Source organism: Citrus clementina, unplaced genomic scaffold, assembly GCF_000493195.1.
Source record: "Citrus clementina cultivar Clemenules unplaced genomic scaffold, Citrus_clementina_v1.0 scaffold_9, whole genome shotgun sequence".
NCBI lineage: Eukaryota > Viridiplantae > Streptophyta > Magnoliopsida > Sapindales > Rutaceae > Citrus > Citrus x clementina.
Genome location: NW_006261964.1, coordinates 10098626 through 10105442, shown reverse-complemented (window position 1 = coordinate 10105442; position 6817 = coordinate 10098626). Strand labels below are relative to the sequence as shown.

The following is a 6817-nucleotide window of genomic DNA, read 5'->3' as shown; positions in this document are numbered from 1 at the left end:
CCTACTTGGAGTCTTAGGTAAAAAGGGATTTAATTTCTTTAATTCAAGTTTTAACCAGTTCTTTGCCCTTTTATTTTTCAATAAATCTCGCTTGACGAGGCCAACTTCGAACTTCCGTTAAAAAAATAAATACAATAATTCAATTACTAAGTACCACTCACGAGACAAGTATGGTCAATTGGTTTCCAGAGTTTTCATTCCATAAAGACATTATTAAGAAGCTAGCTAGCACTGCAATGAAGACACATATGTAAGATTCAGAGAGTGAAATAAGGGCGTTTCTTAACAAGTTTGTTTCACTACCAGTTCATCCATACTTTGTTTTATTGCTCTTATTCGAGTGATCGGTAGTGGTGATGTTTCCTCAGTTCATCTAGATCTGATTTGAAGTAACTGGATAAACATATATATTGCTCTTACTCTACTGAACATTAATATCAGGAGAAATTTACATTACGGGCCGAAGACATTTTAAGCTTTTTGATCTTAGTTCCTCTACTTTATTATATCATAACTAGTCATCCAATATAGTTTTTTTAAGCCCAAACCTCAGTTCATATTAAGAGAAATAGGCCTAGGTCCTCTGAAAGTCAATCCAAATTTGGAGTGTTGGGCCTTGGCAGGGGCTATTGTGGGCTTAAATTTGAATAAATGTAATCAGATAATAATCAACAATAAATTAAAAAAAAGTTTGTCTTAATTAAAACTATTATTTAAGCTATAAATAAACTTTCACTTATTAATAAAAAATACAGATAAAAAAATAGTTTAAATGCAACAAGTTGAGGGCATAGGTTCGAGTGATATCAATTGTATGATGTGACTCTTATTCCTCTCTTATTTGAATAGAGGTAGATAATTTCACCCACAAATGTGGATATATTTTTTTGAAACTACTCACAAGTGTGGATATTAGAGAGGAGGATATATTTTAGTATCGATATTCAAACAGTTAGCTCCTGCTAGTTTACTCTAATTACAAATACAATAAACAGTCAACGTAAATTTATCAGCTCTTAAGAAGGTGTGGATAAGTTATATTACATTTTACTTAAGAGTTGCACTAATAACTTAACATGTACATCCAATCAAACAACAATTATTTTAAATTTTGAGATGAATTTTATTAAATACTGAAGTAATTATTATAATTATTTTAAATTTTTATTTTTTATTTCTCTTATCTAAGAATTATTAATTCAATACTTAGAACAAACTCAATTCAGTAATAAATATTCGTCACTGTAAAATTTATGAGTAAATTAGTACTGGTTTTAAAGTATTTCTGTCAAACTTTTCTATCTGAATATCATTACCCAAAATTTATTGCATTATTTGTGTTAAAAGAAAAAAAAAATGAATGAGAAACATTTCGACCAAAGTTGTGGGACTGGACCCACATGCAGTCTCCTTTGTATTATTAGTAAACATTTTGCTTTCTTTTATCAAAAGAAAGCAGAGGATCGAATTCCTTGCAATGGTAAGATTGGGATCTTGTCAAGCAAGAATCATTGCACTGGAAAGATTGCGATCTCATCAAGCAATAGGAACGGCAGCCTTCAAACAAGTAAGTTATCACAAAATTGTTTAAAATAATGTATTTTATAGCGGTGAAGCATTAATTGAATTTTGGTATTACTAAGGAAACAAGAATTGAAATTGAAACAATTTTTTGAGTTGTTTACGGTCATTCAATTAGTTGGTTATTTTTGTTGATTTTGTTTCATTTCCTCTTCTTGTACAAGTAGTGCGGTAACTATAATTCTTAGATGTTGAAACTATTATCAATCACTAGTTGTTAGCTAATACACATCTGAATTTTTGAAATTCAGACATAATTCTTGACATTCATGGTAACTTTTATGAAAATTTAAGTACTTGTGTTTTCTGTGGATGTCAATAATTTATGGAAATGCAGATTTCAACATTGTTGAAATTTTATAGTGCTTGAGATTGTGACTTAAATGCAGACCAAGACATGGCAAGTGAACCAGCTGACATAGTGCTTGATCTTGTTGGGGAAAAGCTTCGTCGTCTAACTGCTACGCCATCTGATCAGTTCAACATTTTCAAGGTGCCTGATGTACTGCGAAAGTTAAATGAAAAGGCTTATGAACCAGAAATGCTAGCAATCGGTCCTTATCATCACGGCAAAGAACAATTATTGGGCTTTGAAGAGCACAAAACGCGGTATCTTAAAAAACTTCTAGAGCGTACGAGTATACCTTTGTCAGACTACGTCATGGCCATGAGGGCATTGGAAGAAAGAGCTCGAAAGTGTTATGGAGGATCTATAAGTTTAAACAGAGATGAGTTTGTGCAAATGATGCTTCTCGATGGTTGCTTTTATTGTTGAGGTTATTCGCAAGTTTAGGTTGAAACATTTGAGAGAGATGATGACCCCAAAATTTTAAACTAGGTTGGATGTTACCTTTCCATAGCACGAGATATGATTTTGCTTGAGAATCAACTTCCATTTTTTGTTATTTGGAAGTTGTTTATCATGACTGACATGCCTAGTGATTCAAGGAACGAAAGCTTTCTTCTCATGATCCTGCGTTTTTTCAATGGCATATTACCAGGGAAAGGTTGTCGAAGAGATATTGTTTATCAAGTTGATGTTTACCCCATACATGAAATAAAACATTTGGTCCATTTAATACACGAAAATTGGCTTCCTTCACCGGCAGGAGTTGACGCATATAGGAATAATGCCACAAATACTAGTTACTGGAGCTTCATTGGTTCTGCCACAGAGATTCAAGAGGCTGGAATCCACTTCCGGAAGGTTGAGGTCCTTAAAGATGATTCCTTGTTCGATATTAAGTTTGAAAATGGGGTAATGAAGATGCCGTCCTTGGAAATTGGTGATGCTACAGAAACAATTTTTCAGAATTTCATTGCATACGAGCAGTGTTCTCAAGACTTAAATCCGAAGCATGTAATCGATTATGTCGAATTCCTGAACTGCCTCATCAAATCTTCAAAGGATGCTGAATTACTCCGCCGTCGTGGAATAATTGAGAATTTGTTAGGAGATGACGAAGTGATTGCAACCTTATTGAACAAGCTTAGTGATCGTCTTGTACACGGTGATGCGCAGTTCTATGTTATGCCGCTGGTGAGCACACCGAACAGCAAGGTTTCCACACTTTTCAAGCAAGTGCAAGCTCCCAGAATTTTAAAGAAACGAGTCAATGGCAAGAGAGAATAGAGAGAAAAATTCAGAGAAGAAGAAGAAACTGAGTCCAGAATTTTATATATCCATCAAATACAACCATGGAAATACTTATAGCAGCAAGAATATGCTCACAGCTGTCAAAACTAAATAACAACCTCTCTCTATAACAAAAAATTATTCTCTAAATAGCTAAGGCCGTTAGAAACCGAATCCTCTGCTCATATATGCTCAGTGTGTGTAATCTTTGAACCATTTGGGAGGCTTCCTTACGCGACTTGGCTTGATGATATCTTGGGGTCGGTTTTGGATAGCCTCACTTGAGTTTGTCTGGGCCTTTTCCTCGCTATTGATAGAGCTAGCTGAGTTGGGCTTGTCTAACTGTAATATTGGGGTTGTATCATTCTATTACGGTGACGTTTTTCACGAAATGGCTTTGCATTGCAGCAGGCCTCGTAATCAGTGGATGGTCGTGTTGAGGCGGCGTCTTGAAAACTTGAGGGCCTGGTTGAGGCACAATTATTTCAGCACTGGATTGGCAATCATATCCTTTGTTGGTGCTGTTGTCCTTCTTCTCCTAACGTTGCTGCAAGCTCTGTTTGCAGTTCTTTCTTATTATCAACAAGCGCCAAGTCATTGAGTATAAAAGCAGGTGTAGTGATTGTGGTATTGGAGACATGTATTAATTCGAAGCGCAATTGAAATACGGTTGTAGGGACTGGCTGTGTTATGCAAAATCTGTGTGAAAAACTTCTCACTCCAAAGGAGTGTAAATTGAATTCACAAACCGCAATTGAGTTGCCAATAGGAAATCGACCACCTGTCAATGAATTCTTAAATTGCCTATTTAATATTTCAATTTGTTTATGCTTTTGCAATAAATAAAATATTTTCCTTTGCTCGCTAAAAATGCTTTAGAAGGCTTTCAGAACAAGTGCATTTATTTCCGTTTTGGCTGCATTTTTCATGCTTCTGGGGTCCTACTCAATACAAACCAAAAAATTGCGGCACAAACATCTTTTTACAGTTGTTGCTTATTTAAATAAATGACAGGCTCTGTTTCAATAATAATGATAGAAAATTATAAATGTCGATTTGAGATTTGGGGTTGCCAATGTTATTGTATCATATACAACTTTAGTAACGGTTACAATAACGTGTTTGATATATGTATGTCCGTAGGTGTTCGACAGAATGCCCAGATGAAGTGGTTTTGACGGGGAAGCCTAAATTGAAAATTTGCAGCAAATAAGGTTGATACGAGAGCCTCTAGAAGGCTTGGGGCAAGAACAATCGAGAATAGTGCAAGACAAGGATGTGAATCACCAAAGGATAATTCACTGACGTAATCTAGACCCCTTGATTGACATTTAAAGTAGGTTCAACGAAGCATTAACTAATTAATCATAAAACAACTTTGAATTTGATGTCTACATGATTTGCTCTAGCTAGGAATTTTACATAGGCTCCCGTTTAAATTTATACTTCAGAAAAGACCAAGCCATATAAGGTTCTCGATGCTATATCTGTGCTGCGTAATTTTAAGTCTTAGATTTTTTGGTTTCTTTAAAATTGAGGCTGATCCTCAACTTCAAATTTTAATAAATTTTCATTTATTTTTTGACTTTATTATGCACTTAACTCTCCAAATTACCGACATTTTTAAAGCTAAATAAATTTTAAGAAAGGATAAAATTTCAACTTGTCTCTTACTTACAGATCGTCTTTAATCCACTATCTAAAAAGGTGAAAACATCAATTTAATCCCATTTACTTTTTAAGAAGAAAAAGAAAAATCATCAATTTTAGCAGCCGTGTTGGGCTTTTAAGATCTTCTTCTTCTTCTTCTTATTCTTATTATTATTATAAGTGCATGGGTTGATGGTAGGGGTGGCAAAACGAATAAACGAATCGAATTCGAATTGAATCGTAAACGAATTGGGTTAAAATTCTATGGATTCGGATTCGATTCGTTTATTAAACAAATTGAAATTTCATGATTCAGATTTGATTCGTTTATTAAACGAATATTTGGTTCGATTAGTTTAATTCGTTTAAGAGAATTGATAAACGAATCGAATCGAATCGAATCGAATCAGGATTCGTTACAATTCATTTAGAAAAATATAATTAATAAACAAAATTAAGTAAAATAAAATATTAAAAAAATCACAAATTTAGCATTCCAGAACAAAATACAAATAACTCAAACCATATTATGCAGTCATCCAAATACCAAATTATAAATCCCTAATAATACAAATAACAATAATTCAAATTCAAATTATAAAGTAAGGTAATTTCTTTAATTCTCTTCATTTGTCTTTTTCACCTTGAAAACAAAAATCCTACACCAAAAAGTAAATAAAATGTTACTAACATATATAAACGAAATAATTCAAATTAATTGAAGAATAAAAGATCATATATATATATATATATTAAAATTAATTAATTAATTTTTAATTTTTTAACAGTGATATAATTGAAGAGTATGAGCAAGAAATAAAAAAGCTTGCACTAATATTATATTATATATATATATATATATAAATTTATTTTTTATAATTTTTAACAATGACATAATTGAAGAATACGAGCAAAAAATAAAAAAAACTAACAGCCTGGCACTAATGGACTCTTTGAATTCGTCTTGATGGAAAAAGCTAAAAGCATACATAGTTTACAACATATCTTTCGAAATGAAAAAGCTAGCACTTGGATGCAAAAATAATAAAAAAGAGAAAAAAAAGTGGAGCTTACTTTGGTGGTGACTGCTGCTGGTTGAGTGACGTTGATAAACTGTGAAATCAACCCTGAATTGCTAAGAGATGAAGGGAAAGAGATGTGAAATGTAAGAATTAAGATTAGGGCCGGCTGCTTTAATTACTTTGACTTTGCTTTAGCTTAAAATTACAATATTAACCTCTAAATTTTAAAACGTTTTCAAATAAATTTAGGGATACAAAAGTAATTTAATTAAACGAATAATAAACGAATATTAAATAATTGATCTGTATTCGATTTGTTTATGACCCGTTTATTAAATGAATCCTAAACGAATAAACGAATCAAAATCTTTAAACATGTATTCGATTCGTTTAATTAGCGAATCGAAGCGAATTCACCAATTTATTAAATGAATCAATTTTTTCAAACCCAAACCCATTTAATTCGCATCGAATCGAATCGAATAAACGAATCCTGACCCATATTGTCACCCCTAGTTGATGGGCCTAAAAAAACATGCTAGACACGCGGACTTGAAAAATCACACCAAACATGCGGGCTTGGGAAAAAAAATGTTGGTGGAACTTTTTTAGTGTATGGTGCATAGGGATGGCAATGGGGAGGGGAGGGGAGGGGACCAATCTCCCCATATCCATCCCCGATATTTTACATATGTCCCCGTCCCCTCCCCGTCCCCGTCAGAATTGCTTGAGAGAATCCCCATCCCCTCCCCGAATAATAACAGGGGATCCCCGAGGGTCCCCGGTCCCCGAATAACTAATAGTTTAATACATTTTTTTATTTTCGATTTTAAATTAATCATATTAAAATAAACTCATACCGCTATTGTAAGCTCGTAACCAACTTTGACAGCACATTAAGGCCTCCAATGTGCTTGGATGAAGTCTG

The 6817-nt window shown here is 33.5% G+C and overlaps 1 pseudogene; it reads left to right on the top strand.

Annotated features, from left to right (window-relative positions):
• Nucleotides 1-1356: 1356 nt before the first annotated feature.
• Nucleotides 1357-3430, top strand: LOC18031649 (annotated as a pseudogene).
• Nucleotides 3431-6817: the final 3387 nt, after the last annotated feature.